Raw genomic sequence first — 21,959 nt, 5'->3', positions numbered from 1 at the left:
ACTAGGAGCTCCCGCTTTCTCCCACCAGCACACCAGGGAGCTAGTATCTCACAGAGCACATTTTGGAAAATGACCTCTCTGCCTATGTCATTTCAATGTCTCCTTAAAGCAACAAATTATGGCTGGGTTATATTGTCACTTTGTAAATTCTTCGTATTTGGGAGAAAATTAATAATTTTCTGTAAACTACCTATGGGTCCTTTGAAAAATATATTTAGTGCTTTATCTATGATGATTAAAACCATGATATTAATTTTTAGCTGATGTTTCAAAAGAGAGTAGATAAATTTAATTTCCAGTAGCTGCTGCTGCTGCTAAGTCACTTCAGTCGTGTCCGACTCTGTGTGACCCCATAGACGGCAGCCCATCAGGCTCCCCCATCCCTGGGATTCTGCAGGCAAGAACACTGGAGTGGGTTGCCATTTCCTTCTCCAATACATCAAAGTGTAAAGTGAAAGTGAAGTTGCTCAGTCGCGACCCCATGGACTGCAGCCTAACAGGCTCCTCCGTCCATGGGGAGTTTCCAGGCAGGAGTACTGAGGCCAATACAAGGATCTTCCATCATAGCTCAGTTGTTAAAGAATCCATCTGCAATGCAAGATTCCACTTGCATTGCAGGAGACCTAGATTCAGTTCCTGGGTCTGGAAGATCCCCTGAAGAAGGAAATGGCAATCCACTCCGTATTTTTGCCTGGAAAATCCCATGGACAGAGGAGCCTGGCAGACTACAGTCCATGGGGTCTCAAGAGTCAGACTTAGGGACTTAGGGACTAAACGACTGCCACCACAATATACAATATTTGTCTTTCCTTTCTGACTTACTTCACTCCATGCAGTAGGCCAGTGGGAATTTGCTGTGTGACACAGGGAGCTCAACCCAGTGCTCTGTGACAAGCTAGAGGGGTGGGATGGCGTGGGAGATAGGAGGGAGGATCACGAGACAGGGCACATGTGTATACCTGTGACTGATTTGTGTTGATGCATGGTAGAAGCTGGCACAATACTGTAGAGCAATTATCCTCCAATTAAAATTTAAGAAAATAAACTGAGGCCAAAAACCTATTAATATTAATAAATATTAACCTCTGTCATTATGTATGACTATAAATATATGCTTCCCTCATAGCTCAGCTGGTAAATCATCTGTCTGCAATGCAGGAGACCCGAGTTTGATTCCTGGGTCGGGAAGATCCCCTGGAGAAGGAAATGGCAGCCCACTCCAGTATTCTTGCCTGGAGAATCCCATGGACAGAGGAGCCTGACAGGCTACAAGTCCATGGGGTCGCAAGAGTCGGACACGACTAAGCGAATAAACCATCCATCCATCCATAAATATATGAAACATTTCTTTAAAAGTAATCATTAATTTTATATCTTTCTTGTAAACCTGAAAGTGTGATTTGTGATCATTTTTAGGCATGTAATACGTAAAAAGATGACCAATGCCTCTCGGCACAAACTGTTCTTCAGTTCATCCACTAGAGGGCACCTGAGAGTCGCTTAACAAAAGCAAATACAAAATCAAATTAAAAATCTGAACCAGAAACTACAGACCTAAAGTACTACACACACACACACACACACACACACACACACACACACACACACACACACACTTCTGGCCATCAGTTCAGTTCAGTCGCTCAGTTGTGTCCGACTCTTTGCGACTCCCTTAATTGCAGCACAACAGGCCTCCCGGTCCATCACCAACTCCCGGAGTTCACTCAGACTCACGTCCATCGAGTCAGTGAGTCAGTGATGGACTCACTTCCATCGAGTCCATCCAGCCATCTCATCCTCTGTCGCCCCCTTCTCCTCCTGACCCCAATCCCTCCCAGCATCAGAGTCTTTTCCAATGAGTCAACTCTTCGCGTGAGGTGGCCAAAGGACTGGAATTTCAGCTTCAGCATCATTCCCTCCAAAAGAAATCCCAGGGCTGATCTCCTTCAACACATCTATCCGTAGACTAATACTTTTGAAAGAAATTTTGGATCTTGCCTAGATAAGAGGGTACTGTGTATCTTGCATTATATTAAATGCTTCTCTAGTGAAAATTGTGGTATTTAAGTTTGCTAGAAAAGGCTTGTAATTTTATTATCATAACTCCAGAATTGTTTCTCTATTTTATGTAATTAGTATATTACTTAATTGGATTCACCCTGAATGGCCTCATGAAAGATGCAGAATGTAATTTTTCCTTTATTAGATTCATCTTCTGCTTCTCACTCCCATTCCATGTTCCAGTAAAAGCAATTACCGTATTGCACATTAAAACTAAAAATTGGAAATAGTCCAAATGGCCAGTAGTACAGAATAGGAAAGTCAACAGTGGTGTGCTATGGCAATAAATATTTATATTGATCTATTAATTATAGTATATGTAAATTATAATACTAATCCAATAGCATTAGAAATGCATTTACAAAAATGTGCTGACCAGTCACTAAGGATTAGCCCCTATGCTATGTGGGTGCTGAGCAAGAAATAAATCCTAGCTTTGGCTGCTGCTGCTAAGTCGCGTCAGTCGTGTCCGACTCTGTGTGACCCCATAGACGGCAGCCCACCAGGCTCTGGAGGAATACATGATTTGGTATGGGTGTGTGTGTGTAGGTGTGAAGAGACCTATAACTGAACATACTTTGCCATTCAGTCACTCAGTTGTGTCCAACTCTTCGAAACCCCATGGACTGCAGCACACCAGACTTCCCTGTCCTTCACAATCTCCTGGAGCTTGCTCAAACTCATGTCCATTGAGTCGATGATGCCATCCAACCATTTCATCCTCTGTCATCCCCTTCTCCTCCTGCCTTCAATTTTTCCCAGTGTCAGGGTCTTTTCCAACGAGCTGGCTCTTCATATCAGGTGGCCAGAGTATTGGAGCTTCAGCTTCAGCATCAATCCTTCCAATGAATATTTAGGGTTGTTTTCCTTTAGGATTGACTGGTTTGATCTCCTTGCTGTCCATTGAATACGTAGAGGGTAGGGATTGGAAGCATGAGCTCTGGAGTTCTCCCACTCATTTGTTATATGACCTTGAGCAAATAATTTTATCTGTCTCTGAGGCTTGATTTTTTTATCTCTTAAATGGAGATAGTCACTTACCTTAATTTTATTGTGAAAATTAAGTGGGCTCATGAACATAAAGTACCTGGCACCTAGTCCTGATTATGGAGTCCATTAAATGATCGTAATAGTCATGGTTTTGATCACTGTTGCTTTCTGCATGTAGCAGGGCATCTTCGTGTGATACCATGAGTAATGGGCTTTCTCAGCGGCCCACCCTCAGGAGGAGATGGAAACACTGTTCCATCTGGCCTGGGACGCATCAGTCACATCCTGACCATTCAAATTTCTGGCAGACAGTGGATCTGGCTGCCTTTTTATGGAGAAAATTACCAAGAAGAGATCTCACCTCCTTTGGAATGGTCTGCATTTCTTTTCTGCTTTAGCTGCTTCAAGGTCCAGTGGCCAAAGTGGGCCTCTTCAGGTGAAGCCTTGCTGCAGTCCTGAGAGCCTGTGTAGACTGCTGCCCCCACATGGGCTAGGAAACAGGCTTGGGACCCAGAATGGCAGAGGAAGTATTTCTCAAGTAAAGCTATGAGCGATGCTTTTATCCAAGGAATCTGCCCAACCAAGACTCAATGAGGTCAAAAGAGGCATATGAGCTGAGGTCAGAAAGCCAGACAGTGAGATTCAAATGGGTGGCCAAGTAAAGACAGACAGACGCTGAGCTGAAATCCAGGGTGTAGAACTGGGCTTACTGGCTTCCCTGATGGCTTAGTTGGTAAAGAATCTGCCTGCAATGCAGGAGACCACATTTGATGCCTGGGTGGCAAAGATCCCCTGGAGAAGGAATTGGCAAACCCACTCCAGTATTCTTGCCTGGAATATCCCATGGACAGAGGAGACTGGTGAGCTACAGTCTATGGGGTTGCAAAGAGTTGGACTTAGCAACTAAACTGCCACCAGAGCAGGGATTGGAAACCAGGGTGAGTGAGTGCAGAGGACAGAGAATATTTTACCAGCCACTGTTCTTGATACGGGGAGCTTAGATTACAATAAGCCAAGTGCCCATGCTGATAAGTGCTGCAAAGAAAGGTAGCATAGGATAGGGTTAGGGAGAGAGTTCCAGGGGAGGCAGTCTTAGCTAAGGTGGTGTTCTAGGTGGGAAGAACAGCAAGGGCCAGTCCTCAAGGCAGGAACGGCAGAAGAAGGCCATCATAGCTGGAGTGCTGTGAGTAAAGAGAGAAGAGGAGGGAAATGAGCTTAGAGAGGGAGGCAAGGGCCATACCATGCTGTGTCTTGTGAGCTGTGACACAGAGATTGGATTGTATGGATACAGTGGGAACCTACTCAAAGTTTTAAACAGGGCAGGAGCGTTGGCACAATCTAATTTATACTTTTTTTAAAAACTAAATGTCTGTTTGTTTATTTATGGCTGCAGTGGGTATTCCCTGCTGTGCCTGGGCTTTCTCTAGTTGCAACACAGGCTTCTCAGTTGGGGGGCTTCTCTTGTTTCAGAGCAAGGGTTCTAGGGCTCAGCAGTTGCTGCACGTGGGTTTAGTTGCCCTGAGGCATGTGGAATCTTCCTGGACCAGAGGTCAAATCCGTGTCCCCTGCATTGGCAGGCAGATTCTTCACCACTGGACCACCAGGGAAGTTCCTAAAAAACACTTTAGAAAGAACCCTCTGGCTGCTGTGGGATGGGTAAATTACAGTATGACATGAGTCTTACAGGAAAAATCTCAGGTCAGAGGGTAGGAGTTTCTAGGTCAAATCATATAAACAGTCCCAGGAGCTGGGTCAGGGGAAAATCTGTGTACAATATCTATGTCTCCTCTCCAACCCTGAAACTGTCCTTGTACTTAAACCAGGCTGGTAAGTAGGTCTCACCTCTAATTTGTTTGCCACGAGCAGCTTGGTCCTGGAAATGTGTTTATTCAGATTTCTAAACCTGCGATTCATGGGGTCACAAAGAGTCGGACACGACTGAGCGACTGAACTGATGAACTGAACTGAAACCTGTGCAGATGACGCTAACATTTTGAGAAGCACAGCTTGAAGCTGCTAAAATGGGGCCCCTGCTACACACCTCATTCTGTTTTAACATGGATGAGGAGAACTAAAGTTTATGGTTTTTAAAAAGTAAGAGGGTGTGTGGAGAAGTATGTTCATTTAAGTAGCATTTCAAATAGATGGGTTGGATTAGTCTTTAAAGATAAGTTAAAAGTATATAAAATTATGGGCTTCCCTGGTAGCTCAGCTGGTAAAGAATCCGCCTGCAATGCAGGAGATCCCAGTTCGATTCCTGGGTTAGGAAGATCCCCTGGAGAAGGGATAGGCTGCCCACTCCAGTATTCGTGCCTGGAGAATCCCCATGGACAGAGGAGCCTGGTGGGCTACACTCCATGGAGTCGCAGAGTCAAACATGACTGAGCGACTAAACACAGCAGAGCACGCATATAAAGTTACAATATAGTATAACATATAGAATATAGAATTACAACAGCTGCCATTTATTGAGTGCTTACCACGGGCTAAGAGGCTTCACAAATGAAACAAAACAATAATTATTGACATAGGAGTCTTTTTCCTCCTGCTGTGCATTTGAAGAGGGTTCTGGTTCTGGGACTGACTGATCCTTGTGGATCTTTGGATGCAATTGGTTATAAAAATACTTATTTACTTCTTGGCAAGCTAGCCATTACAGTCCCTATGTTCTGCAGGTGGAGTGAAAAAATCTTATAGAGGTTGGATACCTGGTCTAATTGAGTATTAAAGCCAGAATTTGCATCCAGGGGTATGCAACTCCAGGACTCATGTTGGAGCCATTCTACGTGAGTCGCACAGGTGTGATGCAGTGATTGAGTGTGTGAATCATGGCATCAGGGGGCCTTGGATTTGAATTCTGCTCCATCATTTAATAACTTCCCTGATGGCTCAGTGGTAAAGAATCTACCTGCAATGCAGGAGACGTGGGTTCAATTCCTGGTCCAGGAAGATCCTCTGGAGTAGGAAATGGCAACCCACTCCAGTATTCTTGCCTGGGAAATCCAGTGGACAGAGGAACCTGGTGGGCTACAGTACATGGGGTTGCAAAAATTTTGGGCGCAACTTAACGACTAGACAGCAACACCAAAAACAACAACCATTGTTTACTAGCTCTATCATCCTGGGGTTACTTAACATCTAGGAGATGTTACTGAACGTCTTAGATTACTAACATCTGTGTTTTGTTCTCTGTAAATCAGGGGTAACAATAGCCCCTCCTGCAAAGCTTGAGGTGAGACCTGTCGCATGGTCCTGGCAAATGAAGGAGTCCAATAAATGTTAGTTATGATGATCATATACCATGCTGGCCTCTGAGAGGGGTTCTTTGGCATCTGTCCGAACCAGTTTCACTGCCAGCATCAGAAACATACATCCAGCCCTGGAAACATCCCACATAATAGACTGCGTCCGCTTAAGTTACTTCGAGCTGTGCTGTGCACAGCAGACATCTAAGGAGTGCTTTGGATGATGATATTACCCAACTGCATGAGCGGGTTTGATAGCTTTTCCAAAGGGCTGGTATTTCAGCTGTGCAACTGTAACTGCTTTGTGGCAATAGAAAAGATTTATTTTTTGTACCCCAATCAACCTTCAGCCCCATTTCTCAAACTCCATAAGATGTCGAAATTGTGCAATATTAACGTTTGGTCAAAGGTGCTCGTGGCGTTTCACAGATGTAATGAAGAACCCATATTGTCCAAAATTGTTTTGTGATGCCTCCTGCCCTGAGCCTCGCTTGCCCTTTAAAGCTCAGTTGGTGGGAAAATTCAGAAGCAAGCACAGCTGGAAGGCAGAGGAAGGACAAAAACCTGGTTTGTTCCGCTTTGCAGGAGCCTGGGACCTCAGGCTGAGGTACAAGATACCCCGATAAGGAAAAGGGTCTAATAATCCTCTCCCTCCAGACCCAAGGAGGGCCAACGAAAGTATATCATATAATTTAAAAAATTAATATAATGCAGTAAATTTTGAATGGAGATGGTTGCCTGTCTCCTCTAGAGGAAACAGGAATGGTGGGGGAGCAGAGAAAAAGGGATTTTCTATCAGAGGGCTACCATTGTCAGTGAGGTAAGCTGCTCAATAAATCATTTCTAACTGCTTTGTGGGACCAGACTTCTCACCCTGAAGGTGAGGAATTGTGTGTCTTCTTCAGTCGGGGGCCTTTTTTACCCAGTCTGTTTTCACTTACACGGGAGAAACAGAGTCAGCCTGATGGGGTGTAAGAGCCCATTTGGGGGCAGTTTCTGTGTCTTGCAGCCTCAAGTGTCCCCACTCTCCTCTAAATCTTGGTGTTATGTGGAGCTGAACAGGCCTGGTTCAAAGAGCGGTGCAACCACAAACTAAAGTCACGTGACCTTAGTGTCCTCATCTGTAGAATGGAATTAACAAAAGAACTTCAACTATATATATATATATATATATATATATATAGGGACTTCCCTGGTAGTCACCGGCTATGACTCCATGCTCCCAGTGTAAGGGGTCCTGGTTTGATCCCTGGTCAGGGAACTAGATCCCACATGCTGCAACCAAGAGTTCATATGCCACAATGAAGATTGAAGACCCTGCATGCCGCAGCTAAGACCTGGCACAGTCAGTATATATATGCTATTGTTGTTCAGCCACCAAGTTGTGTCCAGCTGTTTGCGACCCCATGGACTGCAGCACACCAGGCTTCCCTGCCCTTCACTGTCTTCCGGAGTTTGCTCAAATTCATGTCCACTGAGTCAATGATGGTATATATATATAAAATAGAAAATAAAGGTAGCATTATAAATCAAAACTGACCATTCACACTTCTGTTTTTTAAAGGAAGTAGGCATGCTTCATGTCAGTGAGAAGATGCATTTTTCCTTTGTGCTTTTTCATTAATAGTGTTTGGATGATCCACAGTAAAATTGGAGCTGAATACACCATAGAAGTTGGAGAGAACTGAATTGCTTTGCCCAGTACATAGTTTTGGGGGGCTTAATAGCTTTGGGGGTTTCCAGTGGCCAAGGAGAGAGAAAAGAGAGAGATGGCCCAAACAGTACTGTAAAAGGCATATCTTAAACGGCTAGTAGAGCCCAGCTGTTGTTCAGTTTAGATGTTTATATACGTGAAAGCACTTAGAATAATTCTTGGCACCAGTAAGCATTTAATAAGGGGCAGCCAAGAGCTGTGTAGCAAAGCTATCTCACTGTGGTCCTCTAATAGTCTCTCTCCGGAGGAGTAGAATCTTCTCTCTTTTATGGGGTGTGTTCGCCTTGGGGAAAGTTCACTAGACAGCAAATGTGGGATGCAGTGGGTTCAGATTCTGATTCCACAGGGTTTACTTACCTGTTCCTTTAATTTTCCATCTTTAAATTAGAGCAAAGATAGTACCTCACTACAAATAACAAACAATGGAGAGGGTATTCCTATACTGTTAGTGGGAACGTAAACTGGTACAATCACTACGGAGAACAGTATGGATCTTCCTTCAAAAAATTAAAATACAACTCCCATATGATCTGACAGTCCTACTCCTGGGCATATATCCAGAGACAACCATATTTTGAAAAGATATTTGCACCCCAGTGTTCATAGCAGCACTATTAACAATAGCCAAAACATGGAAGCAACCTAAATGCCCATTAATCTGTATGTATTGTGTGTTTACATATAAAATGGACTATTATTCAGCCATTAAAAAGGATGGAATCATGCCATTTGCTGCAACATGAACGGACCTAGAGATTATCACACTAAGTCAGATGGTGAAAGACAAATGCCATATATCACTTATATGTGCACTGTAAAAAAAATGATACAAATGAACTTATTTACAAAACAGAAATAGACTCATAGATAGAAAACATCTTTATGGTTACCAAATGGGAAAGGAGAGAAAGTGAAAGTGAAAGTCTCTCAGTTGTGTCCAACTCTTTGTAACCCCATGGACTATAGAGAACATGTAATTCTCCAGACCAGAATACTTGAGTGGGTAGCCTTTTCCTTCTCCAGGGGATCTTCCCAACCCAGGGATTGAACCCAGGTCTCCCACACTGCAGGCGGATTCTTTACCAGCTGAGCCACAAAGAAAGGGGAGGGGAGGGATAAATTAGGAGTTTGGGATTAACATATACACATTCCTATACATAATATAGATAGCCAACAGGGATCTAGTGTATAGCACAGGAAACTATACTCAGTATTTTATAATAACCTATAAGCTATATATATGTAAAACAGAAACACTTTGCTTTATATCTGAAACTGACACAACATTGTAAATCAACTATACTTCAATAAAAAATAAATATACAAAAAATGAAAAAACATTCCTCATATCATACAATTTATCTGTAAAGTTTAAATGAGATTATCTAGATAATCCATGAGCCAGGCACTTGGCCTTCAGTAAATGTTAGCTCTTACTAGTATTCTACAATAATAGTCTTATGATGGTATACCATCCTGGGCTTCCCAGGTGGCGCTAGGGGTAAAGAATCTGCCTGCCAATGCAGGAGACTTAAGAGATGCAGGTTTGATCTCTGGGTCAGAAAGATCCCCTGGAGGAGGGCATGGCAGCCCACTCCAGTATTCCTGCCTGGTGAATCCCAAGGACAGAAAAGCCTGGTGGGCTCTGGTCCATAGGACTGCAAATAGTCAGACAAGACTAAAGCAACTTAGCATGCATAAGATCCTAGAACATGTGTTTTGTGGGTTTTATTTTCAAATTTACATGTCTATTCAATTTTAAAAACTTGAAAAACATAAAGAACACTGAAAACAACAGCTCTTTCAACAAAAAGATCACCAGTGTTATCTTTTTCATTTTCCTTGCAAGTGTATATACATCTTTGTTCTGTCTGTTCAAAATGATACTGTTCTATAGTCTGCTTTTTTTTTTTTTAAACCTAGCAATAGACTGTGAACTTTTCTCTATGGATGAGTTGTTTCTTAAAATAGATATTTCAGTGGAAGCAGTCATACCCTGGGACAGCAAATTCATTGCTTTTTTTTTTTTTTAAGAGGGAGATGCCTCATGGCTGTCCAAATTTGAGAGACACTGCATCTTACATTTCCTTCTTGGCAAATTAACAGTGCATATTAGCATGTTAAAGGCTCTGAGAGGCCCTTCCACAAAGAACCTGCTTGACTTTGATTAGATCAGTGTTTCCCAAACTAATTTAACGCTGTGGAGTCATTTATTCTCATAACTCCTATTAGTGTCTCAGGAATTATTGGGGGAGACACAGCTATAGGCTCAAGATTCCTTGAGAACAGGGAGCAGGTCTTGCTCATCTTCATTGTTTCCACACGGCCTTACAGTTGTGTTTTTAAGAAATTATACAAAATGAGATTGGATTGATGACTCTGCTTTCTTACCGACAGCCACACACGTGCGAACTGGGGGCCAAGGTTAGAGGCTGAGTCTGTGCTCCAAAGTGTTTCTTGGTGTAAAGCTAATTGGCCCCTTTGGGGATGAACCTGTGAACTTGGCCTTGTTAACGCCAGCACAAAACAGCTGAGTTAGTTTATCTGGTACCCTGAAATTGTTCTCGTACTCAGATTCTCATGCTGTCCTGCAGATGGCGATGCTGGTTTGTCAACTTTCTGAGAGCCTGAAGCTTGGGCCAAGAAAAGCTTGAAATTGAGGGGAAGCAGATGCAGGTGAGGAAGAGTCAGCAGTGGGGAGATTATTGAAAACCAGAAGACACACTGTCAGGTTTGCAGTTGGCATGAAGCTGAGGAGTAGCAGCATATATATAGGGTGTTGGACACAGGTGTAAAAAAAATCTTGATGAACCAGTGAGTCAAGAATAAATACCGCTAGTATATATTGAGCACCAAGCTTGAGGCTGGAGATACGCTAGATAATTTCAGTCATTATTTCTTTTAATCCCCTAAATAGACTAAAGAGGTAGTTCCTGCAGCTAGAAGAAGCAGAACTGGAAATTCAACCCTCATTCCTAGGCCTGGTGCTGTATCTGAGTGCTTTGCTAAACTGAAATGAGAAGGTATTTACCAAGGATGAATAAATATAAAATACTTCCTATATCTATCTACTGTCACTCTATCTATCTATCTATCCATCTGTTGTTTTTTTTTTTCATTTGCACAGGATGGACCTAATTGCATTTCATGAAATTAATACCAGAAGTTTTTTTGTTTTTTTAAGTTAGTCATCTGCTAAATAAATTAATTACAATTCTGGGCTGCATTCTTAGGATTATCACATTTAGATCAGAGTGGTGGAAGTACTCTTTTCAGAATTCTTCTAGTCTTTTTAGTTCTGGTGATCACCATGCGAGATAATTATGGTCAAAATGAATACCCTAGCGTGGACAGTTTAAAAGTCAGTCGTTGGGCTGAGTGGCCCTTGTGTCCTACCATATCCCTGTTACAGCACTTGCCAGTGATGTTGCAATTATTTCTTTAAATGTCCCCCTCTCCCAGTGGATGCTGTATTTCTTGAAGGTAGGAACTATGCCTTCGTTTCTGCATTTCTAGGTTCTAGCAAAGTACCTGGTACACAGTGAGCTGTTAGTAAAATTTGGATGAATGAATGACCTCATGAATGAAGGGTGTCTCCTGCAGAAGTGATATCCGAACCTGAACCGAGGAAGGCTCTCAGGGAGCTTGGCCTAGATGAGCAGAAAGAGGACCTGAGGAAGCTGCGAGAACTATCTTCACACACGTGAGAGGTGTCACGCAGGGGAGATTCCAGAACAAAATTGTGCCTCTTCAAGTCTTGGGAGGCCAGTTTCTTTAACAAAGAAGAATCTCAGAGCTGTCTAAACATAAAAAGAGTTACTTTTTAAAAAATATTTTTTTATTTGGCTGCACTGGGTCTTAGTTGCTGCACACAGGATCTTCTGTTGCTATACGTGAGAACTTCAGTGGCTGTATATGGGATCTATTTACCTGGTAAGGGATCGAACCTGAGCCCTCTGCAGTGAGAGTGAGGAGTCTTAGGCACTGATGGCAAACACCATCCAATTGTCTTAGCCAGAGGCAACATGAACATCTAGCAGGAATGGGGGAGAAAGGGTCCTTTCATTAGACTGAGGCAGAAGGAGGAGGTTACTGACGCATGTGGCTGTGGGGCAGGCATGCAGAAGGGACTCAATATTTGTTGAACAAATGAATAACAGTCTTTTAATAATTAAAGACTCATTCTGTAAATAGCTATTAAAAGTTTCTATGCATTAGGTCTGTACTCAACTGAAGAGGTTGCATCAGTGAGAAGGATGACTCAGCCTCCATCAACAAGGGTGAGTGAACTATATAGGTTGGGAGCCCAAGATTCAGCCACACAGCCTGGGTTCAAAACCCAGCTCTGCCAATTCCTATATGTCTGTGGGCCTCAGTCTCCTCAGCTGTAAAATGGGGATAAAATAGCAGCCAATTTAAGGGATTATTTTGACAACTAAATGAATTAATACTTGACACATCTTTTTGATTCAAGTATTAATGATTATTACAGTGCATATCTTCCAGCAAGGGCTACAGAGAAGTTACTGTTATGTGAAGGATGCTCTGAGGAGTATGAACTGAAATATGTGAGTATCTGGACAGCCCAGAAATTAGACACCCCATCAAATCAATATGCTCTAAATCTCTATTCCGTTTTCATTAGAGGAAAGGCTAAGTGCTTTGTGAGGCAGGATTATGGCTCACCCAACAGGGCTTTTGTGATGGTACCTCTCTCTCCCCTCGGAGTTGCCCAGTGCAACTAGAAAGGTAGGTTGGGACCCAGTCAGCAGGGAAGGGCAGAGATGGAGACCTGCTGGTGCCAATCCTGATCCTTACACCAAAGTCCTGAGCAAGTCCACTCAGCTCCAAACCTGCAGTCCTCACTAAGCCTCACGAACCCTTTGAAGTTAAACAGACAACTGTGTGCACACTTGCCAAGTCGCTTCAATGTGTCCAACTCTTTGTGCCCCTATGGACCATGGCCCGCCAGGTTCCTCCATCCATGGGATTCTCCAGGCAATAATACTGGAGTGGGTTGCCATGCCCTCCTCCAGGGGATCTTCCCAACCCAGGGACCTGCATCTCTTGGGTCTCCTGCATTGGCAGGGGGGTTCTTTAGTGCTAGCACCACCTGGGAAGACCTACACAGAAAGCTCCCCTGCCCCCACCTCACCACATTAAAAGCTCACCTAGCATTTCCAAGCAAGTTCCTTTGGGGTGTTACCCCTGCCGCAAGGAACTTAGCAGAGTATTCATTCCAACCACATAGCATACTATCTAAGGAAATTGTAAGACAGAATTTTTCTGATCTCATTACACTTCCTATGATTTTTTTATTCCCCCTTGTAGGTTTCTGCCTCAGGTGACTGATTAGCTGACCAATCCTAATCCCTCTCTGCTGATGGGGGCCAAGCAGAGTGTCACAAGGACACCTCCAAGGGAGCCTAGCCCTGACTTGGAGGGTAAGGGAGGACTGCAGAATATCTAGGTGTTAGTAATGCAATTGAGTGGTAAGGTTGGCTGTTCTGGAAGAGGGAATAGCACATGCAAAGGCCTGAGGTTAGTGAGAGGCACTGAGGTGTGTTAGGGGTTTGAAAATGGTTTAGTGTGGCTGGCTCACAGGGTACAGGAGGTGTGATATGGAGAGACAGAATGAAGAAGAGGCTGGAGAAGTATGAAGGGCCCTGTAAGTTGTGTTCAGGAGCTTACACTCCATCCAGAGCATGACAAGGAATCTATGAAGGGTTTGAAGGAAGGTGGTGCAACGAAGAGGTCTGCAGTTTAGAAAGAGCACCATTGCTGGGATGGGGATGGTCCTATGGGCGGAACCAGAGGCAGGAAGTTAGGCGGGTGTTGCAGTACCTCATGGGAGAAACAGGGGTCACTGAACTACAGAAACTCCAGCATTGTAACTGGAGAAAGTGAAAGTGAAAGTTTCTTGGTTGTGACCAACTCTTTGGGACCCCATGGAATGTCCATGGAATTCTCCAGGCCAGAATACTAAAGTGGGTAGCTGTTCCCTTCTTCAGGGGATCTTGCCAACCTAGGGATCAAACCCAGGTCTCCTGCACTGCAGTGGATCTTTACCATCTGAACCACCAGGGAAAGCCCAAGAATACTGGAGTGTGTTGCCATTCCCTTCTCCAGGGTATTTTCCTGATCCAGGAGTCACACTGGGGTCTGCTGCCTTGTAGGTGGATTCTTTATCAGCTGAGCTACCAGAGAGAGATGGTAAGCAAATTTGAGGGCAATTAACAGCCTCTTGCTACTGACTGGGGAGAAGGCAATGGCACCCTACTCCAGTACTCTTGTCTGGAAAATCCCATGGATGGAGGAGCCTGGTAGGCTGCAGTCCATGAGGTCATTAAGAGTCAGGCACGACTGAGCAACTTCACTTTCACTTTTCACTTTCATGCACTGGAGAAGGAAATGGCAACCCACTCCAGTGTTCTTGCCTGGAGAATCCCAGGGACGCGGGAGCCTGGTGGGCTGCCGTCTATGGGGTCACACACAGTCGGACACGACTGAAGTGACTTAGCAGCAGCAGCAGCTACTGACTGGGAACTGAGGGTGATACCTTTTGGCTTCTTTGGTTCTTAGTGACAGTGTATTGATGTTTTCAAACTGTGGTACTGGAGAAGACTCTTGAGAGTCCCTTGTACAGTCCCTTGGATCAAACTAGTCAATGCTAAAGGAAATCAACTTTAGGAAATCAAAGAATATTCATGGAAGGACTGATGCTGAAGTTCCAATACTTTGGCCACCTGATGTGAAGAGTTGACTCATTAGAAAAGACTCTGATGCTGGGAAAGACTGAAGGTAAAAAAGAAGGGGGCAACAGAGGATGAGATAGTTGGATGGCATCCCTAACTTGAGGGACTTGAGTTTGAGCAAACTCTGGGAGATAGTGAAGGACAGGGAAGCCTGGAGTGCTGTAGTCCATGGGGCTGCAAAGAGGCAAGACTTAGCGAAGAACAAAATACAGGCATCAGGCCAAAACCCCAGGCAGCAAAAATGGTCCATCAGAAGTGCCTGACACTTCCCTCTTTACCCTTCTCTTATTGTCCCCATGCTTTCCCTCTTCCTGTTTTTTTTTTTCTTTTTAAAATCTCTCCTTATATAGTATGTACTAAAGAGCGCGAGTGTCAGTCAGGCTGATGTTAATCACAGAACTAATTAAGTATTTATTTTATTTATTTAAGGTATTTATTTTTATTTTAATTTCTTTGTGCCTCATTCATTTAATTATAAATGGGGATAATTGCACCTACCTCACAGGGCTGGGTGGAGAAGGCAATGGCAACCCATTCCAGTACTCTTGCCTGGAAAATCCCATGGACGGAGGAGCCTGGGGGGCTGCAGTCTATGGGGTCGCGAAGAGTTGGACACAACTGAGCGACTTCACTTTCACCTTTCACTTTCATGCGTTGGAGAAGGAAATGGCAACCCACTCCAGTGTTCTTGCTTGGAGAATCCTAGGGACGCGGGAGCCTGGTGGGCTGCCGTCTATGGGGTCGCACAGAGTTGGACACGACTGAAGCGACTTAGCAGCAGCAGCACAGGGCTGGGATCATGATTCAGAGCAGATTTTCTCATCTGGACCCGAACTCAGTTCCCTGATGGAGGGTGGTAAATGGCACCACCCTGTGACCCATTTACCCAAACCGAAACCTATGCTTCCCCCTTTCTTTTAGCGCCATCTCCTCCCACCCTACCCCTATGTAAATAGCGCATCTCCTCCCACCCTACCCCTATGTAAATCACTGTCCCCTGTTGTCTTGATGGCTGCAGTCGCTTCTTAATTGATCACCTGCTTCCACTTCCCTTCTTCAAGGATCCTTTCTCTTATTTTCTCTGTAAAGAAGCCAGGGTGATCTTTTTAATTGTTTATATATATATATTTTTAATAACAACTTTATTGAGATATGTCACATACCATAAGATTCACCCATTTAAAATGTACAATTCAGTGAGTTTCAGTATATTCAGAGAAACTAATTTAGAGCACCGTCATCACCGCTATCTAATTATAGAGCATTTTCATCACCCAAGTGGTTCAGTTGGTAAAGAATCCACTTGCAATGCGGGAGACCTGGGTTCGATCCCTGGGTTGGGAAGATCCCCTGGAGATGGGAAAGACTACCTATTCCAGTATTCTGGCCTGGAGAATTCCACGGGCTGTATAGTCCATGGGGTTGCAAGGAGTCGGACATGACTGAGCGACCACCTGCTTCACTTCAGTCACCCCCAAAGGAAACCCCACACCTATTAGCAGGCGTTCTCTGATACCTCCTCCCCCGGACTTTGGCAATCATCAGTACTTTTTCTGTCTATGGATTTGCCTGTTCTGGATATTTTGTATTTATGGACTCAAATAGTATGTGATCTTTTGCTTCTGGCTTCTTTCATTCAACATAGTTTTCAAGGTTTACCTATATAGCAGCGTACGTTAGTATATTCCCTTATATGGCAGAATAAGCTTACATTGTATGGATATACCACATTTAAAAAAATATTTACTTGATGGCACCAGGTCTTAGTTGCGGCATGCAGAATGTTTTAGCTGCAGCATGTGGGATCTTGTCCCCTAATCAGTTCGCCCCCCTGCATTGGGAGCAAGGAGTCTTAGCCACTGGACCACCAGAGAAGTCCCTATACCACGTTTTATTTACCGCTCATCAGTTGATAGACATTTGAGTTCTTTCTGCCTTTTGGCTCTCATGAATAATGCTGCTGCTGTGAACATTTTTGTACAAGTTTTTGCATGGACATATGTTTTCACTTCTCTTGGGTGTATACCTAGGACTGGAATGTGATAACTCTCATGTCATGTGCAATGAAGTAAGTCAGACGCAGAAAGGCGGATGTCATATGATATCACTTCTATGTGGAATCTGAATACAGGGCACAAATGAACTTATTTACAAAAGAGGAGTAGAATCACAGATATTGAAAACAAATGTGGTTACCAGGGGGTAAGAGGGAGGAAGGGATAAATTGGGAGATTGGAACTGACATATACACAATTATTTGTAAAATAGATAACTAATAAGAACTTGCTGTATAGAAGAGGGAACTCTACTTAATACTTTGTAATGGCTTATATGGGAAAAGAATCTTTAAAAAAGAGTGGATATATGTGCACATATAACTGAATCACTTTGCTGTATACCTGAAACTAACATAACATTGTAAATCAACCACAGTCCTTTAAAATTTTTTAATGATATTTTTGAGGGTCTGCCAAAGTGTTTACCAAAGTGACTTCCCATTTAAGAATCCCACTGGCAATGTACAAGGGTGTAATTTCTTCATATTCTTACAACTCTAGTCATTGTCTGTTTTTTTTTTTTTAATATAGTCATCTAGCTGAGTATGAACTGGTATCTCAAGGTGGCTTTGGTTTGCCTTTCCCTAAGGACCAATGATGTTGAACATTTTAAAATGTATTTTATGGCCATTTATATATCTTATTTGGAAAAATGTCCATTCAAATACTGGGCTTTCCTGCCTCCTGTCCCCACCCCCTTTTAAAAACGTTTCTTTATTGTGGTAAACTATACATAACCAGTCCATTCGGAAGGAGATCAGCCCTGGGATTTCTTTGGAAGGAATGATGCGAAAGCTGAAACTCCAGTACTTTGGTCACCTCATGTGAAGAGTTGACCTATTGGAAAAGACTTTGATGCTGGGAGGGATTGGGGGCAGGAGGAGAAGGGGACGACCGAGGATGAGATGGCTAGATGGCATCACTGACTCGATGAACGCGAGTCTGAGTGAACTCCGGGAGTTGGTGATGGACAGGGAGGCCTGGTGTGCTGCGATTCATGGGGTCGCAAAGAGTCAGACATGACTGAGTGACTGAACTGAACTGAACTGATACATAACATCACTGACATGATGGACATGAGTTTGAGTAGGCTCCGGGAGTTGGTAATGGACAGGGAAGACTGGCGTGCTGCTGTCCATGTGGTCGCAAAGAGTCAGATGTGACTGACTAAACTGAATTCATAACATTAAAGTTACCATTTTAGCTATTACTGTTCAGGGGCATTAAGTAGATTCACATTATTGTACAACGATTGTCACCATCCATCTCCAGAAATTTTTCATCATCCCAAACTGAAACTCTGTCCTCGTTACCTCCCTCTCCTAGGCCTTAGTAACAACTATTCTCCTTTCTGCTGTTTAATTCTAGTTATTTCTGGTTTTAACAAAAGCCATCCTAATGGACGAGAAGTGGTATGTCACTGTGGTTTTGATTTGCATTCTCTGATGCTTAGTGGTGTAGAGCATCTTTTTATGTACCTGTTTGGCCATCTGTATGCCTTCTCTGGAGAAATGTCTATTTATGTTCTTTGCCCATTTAAAATTGGATTATTTGTCTTTATATTATTGAGTTGTAAGTGTTCTTTATAGATCTTAGATACAAGTCCCTTATCAGACCCTTATCCTTCTTATGATGTACTTTGAAACACACAAATTTTTCATTTTGAGAACTCCGCTTCATCTGTTTCTTTTTCTGCTTATACTTTGGTGTCACTGCCAAGAAGCCATTGCCTCATCCAAAGTTAGAAAGATTTAGTCCCATGTTTTCTTCTACCTGTTTTGTAGATTTTAGCTCTTACATTTAGGTGTCTGATCCGTTTTGAGTTCCTTATTGTACATGGTGTGAGGTAGAATCAAGGCGATCTTTTAAAAGTACAAACCAGATTCCATGACTCCCCTGCTTAAAGTTTGGCACTGGCCTCTCACTGCTCTTAGGACAGATTCACATTCCTCACCACTGGGTCTTTTTTTTTCTCATCCCCCCCCTGCCCCGCCGCCCCCCACCAGCCCCTCTAGTTTGCTGCAGCCATAGGCGCCTTCTAACAGTTCTTACATGCAAACTCCTTCCTGCCCCAGTGTCCCTGCCCTGCAATTCGCTATGCCTAAACATAGACTATCTGGTGGCTTCTCTCTCAATGTCAGGTCTCAGTTTAAAGGTTTGCCTTCTTCAGGAAAGTCTTTGCTGACAGCTCTATGTAAAGCAGGTTCCCCACACCACACTTTGCTCCTTAGTTTCTGTCACAGTGGCCTTAAAAAAACTGAGCAAAATTTAAAATCTTACTGGCCTTATCCAACCGTTCATGAATCAGGGAGCATCAAATCTAGCAGATAGAAAGCAGCTCCAAGTAGCTGCAGAAAATGGAAGACTTTTGTCTGCAGAAGGGAGTGGGAATGAGGAGGTTGCGCTGGGCAAAAAGCACGGTGGTTATTGCAAGTGACTCTGCTTTAGGGGATGGCAGGGTTTATGAGGCAGATTACCCAACCAGTGATGATGAGGAGATTCCTGACTGCCTGGTTTAAGATTCCATATCTGGAGTCTTCGTTCAAGCGCTTGATTTGGCGAAGTGTGACTTTCAGCCTAAGTGACTCCCTGTTGGGCCTGCTGTCTTGTTTTTGACAGTAATTAACAAAGAAAATATTTGCTTTACTTGCTGACTTATTATTGCCCCTCCCCTTATTTAAGGTCTGTGAGGGCCTGGACCATGTGTGTCTGACTCACCGTTATCCCCAGCTCTTAGTACAATGCTCTGTACATTAACAGGTATCCCATAGTTACTTATTTTAGGAAAGAAAGAGAAAGAATGAGCATTGTTAGTGTTTCTTCCCTTCCCAGCATGCTTCCTCACTTTTGCCAATTCTACCACCTTTATTTTTTGTCACTTTTTGCCTGGATTTTCCTCTATTTCCTGTTTTCACCAAATATATCATGGAGTAGAACATCCATTTTTTTCTTTTTCATTTCTGTTTTTCTTTTCCTATTGCTTTTAGCATAAACATATGTTGGAATTCATCTTTCTATTCCACAACAAATTACTTTTTTCTTTTCTGAAACTTTCTCAACAAAAACTCAATATTGAACACTAAACTCTCTCGGTCTTTTCTTATGTTTTCACATGATAAGACTTCCCCCCTCCATGAAGATGAAAGCTAAGAAGAGAATTTTTTCTAGCTCAGAGTGGTGGACTGAGTTTTGGGCAAGTAAATCTCAATAAACATGAGGGCCTTGATCAGCAGCACTTTAGAAAACCAAATAAAACTAGGGTATGCTGTGCTCAAAATGTAAATTAAAAAAAAATCCAAATCAGTGGGTTTTGAAACTGTTACCACCCAACAGCATACAAAATTTAATTAATCAAGCACCTTTCATGTAGAAATTCTATTAGAGGTAATCACATAATATTATTATTATGTATTGCCCAGGATCCTGCAGAATAATTTCTTACAGATGACTCCCTGTTGAAATGGGGGAACTGGGGTCCTTTGTTTGGTGATATATCTTTGCACACACTTCTGCTCCATATCAATTCAGAAGGATTATACTCATAAAAAACGAACAAACCTTCATCTTAATGTTAAGCTCTGCTCCCCTCACTGATAGAAATTCTTTTGATGAGGAAGACTGCAGCCGGAAACATGGTTAAGGACCATTTCACCTGAAAGCCTCACATTTTAGATTTTTTTTTGAGTTTGCCATCTTGCTTATCATTTACAGATATCCAAATACCTAAGAAGTGAGCCCAAAAGATGATTGAAACTTTTGATCCGAGAAATAACTCACACATTTGTTTTCTTTCCTCTAATCTTCAGAGCTGTGTATCTTGCTGACAAGCCCCAGATTTTTAAAAAACAGATTTTCCTTTGGGTTTCCCCCTCCTTTCATGGTGGTAATATTTTCTCCTATCTTCCATCTTCTGAAAAAAAGTAGGTGTAACAGTCTAATCAGCCTTTACCAACTTTTCTGCAAGAACAAGGCAGAAAATATGAAGATATAAATCAAGAATTGTTATTATTGTTTATGTAGTAGTGATATATGACTCCACTGGGTGTTGTGTCTTACATGGCCACTTTGAAAACACAGAATGCTGCTCAGGCACAAGCGATTTGTTTCTGAGCCCTGTGCTTGGATATTTCTAATAAATATTATTCTTCCTCTGATTTTATGATATCAACAAAATACTCATGCAATAAAATATGTCCAGATTCCTAGTGTTAAGTCTACATTGTCAAACAAAGATAATATTCCCAAACTTGAAGAACTGTAGGTAGAGAAAACATTAGACATAAAATAACTAAATATTTGTAAATCATCATAATAACAATGATAGTTTTATGCATGGGACAATGTCTGGAAGGATATATATCAACTTATTAAGCCATGTAATTTCTGGATAGAGAAATCAGAGGCTATTTTAATTTTCTTTTTCTCTTTTTTGGCTTATCTATATTAATTTTTTCTAACTGTGAATGTATATTACTATTCAAATAAAAAGAGATTCTTTTCAAAGAATGGTACCTAGCAAGAGTTGATAAAACTGAGTTTAAAAATAGAATTAGTATCATTCTTTCATGGAAAATAAAGTAGATTCTGAGAAAGTAAAATATCTGATTTATCTTCTATTAATTTCTGAGTTCATATTGTGCACACTTCTTTAGTGTGATGAAAACACTGACTACCTGTTGGCCAGCCTCATCCTTGTATCTAAGGCAGGTCACTGCCTACCTACCACATGCCAGGAAAAAGCAAGTGGCAGACCCTCCTATGTCTCAGTGGGAAAATAAGCTTCTCATTTGATTGCCAACTGGTTCCCACCCAAATCCTTTTCCACCTGGCTCTGAATTCCTAGCTTCTTCTTCTTTCTAAACCCATGGGATTTCCTCAGGACACTTTAAAGACTTGGTCTGAATTCAGTCTTCCAGCTTGAAGTGTGGTCTTTTCCTTCAGCCCAGACACCCATGTAATAGCTGTCATCCTTCCCATCCCACCCCACCTCGTCTCAAGATGGTGGAAGAAAATGAGATTGAAAGCCCTCTGTTTATAATAATGACCCCACCATCTCACCTCTTATGCCTCATCTTGCACTCTTATTTGGGAACAGCAGGACTTCTGTGAATGGCAAAGAAGGCTGGACCCAGAGATG

This window comes from Ovis aries, chromosome 15 (genome assembly GCF_016772045.2).
Source record: "Ovis aries strain OAR_USU_Benz2616 breed Rambouillet chromosome 15, ARS-UI_Ramb_v3.0, whole genome shotgun sequence".
NCBI lineage: Eukaryota > Metazoa > Chordata > Mammalia > Artiodactyla > Bovidae > Ovis > Ovis aries.
This window is presented reverse-complemented; position numbering follows the sequence as displayed.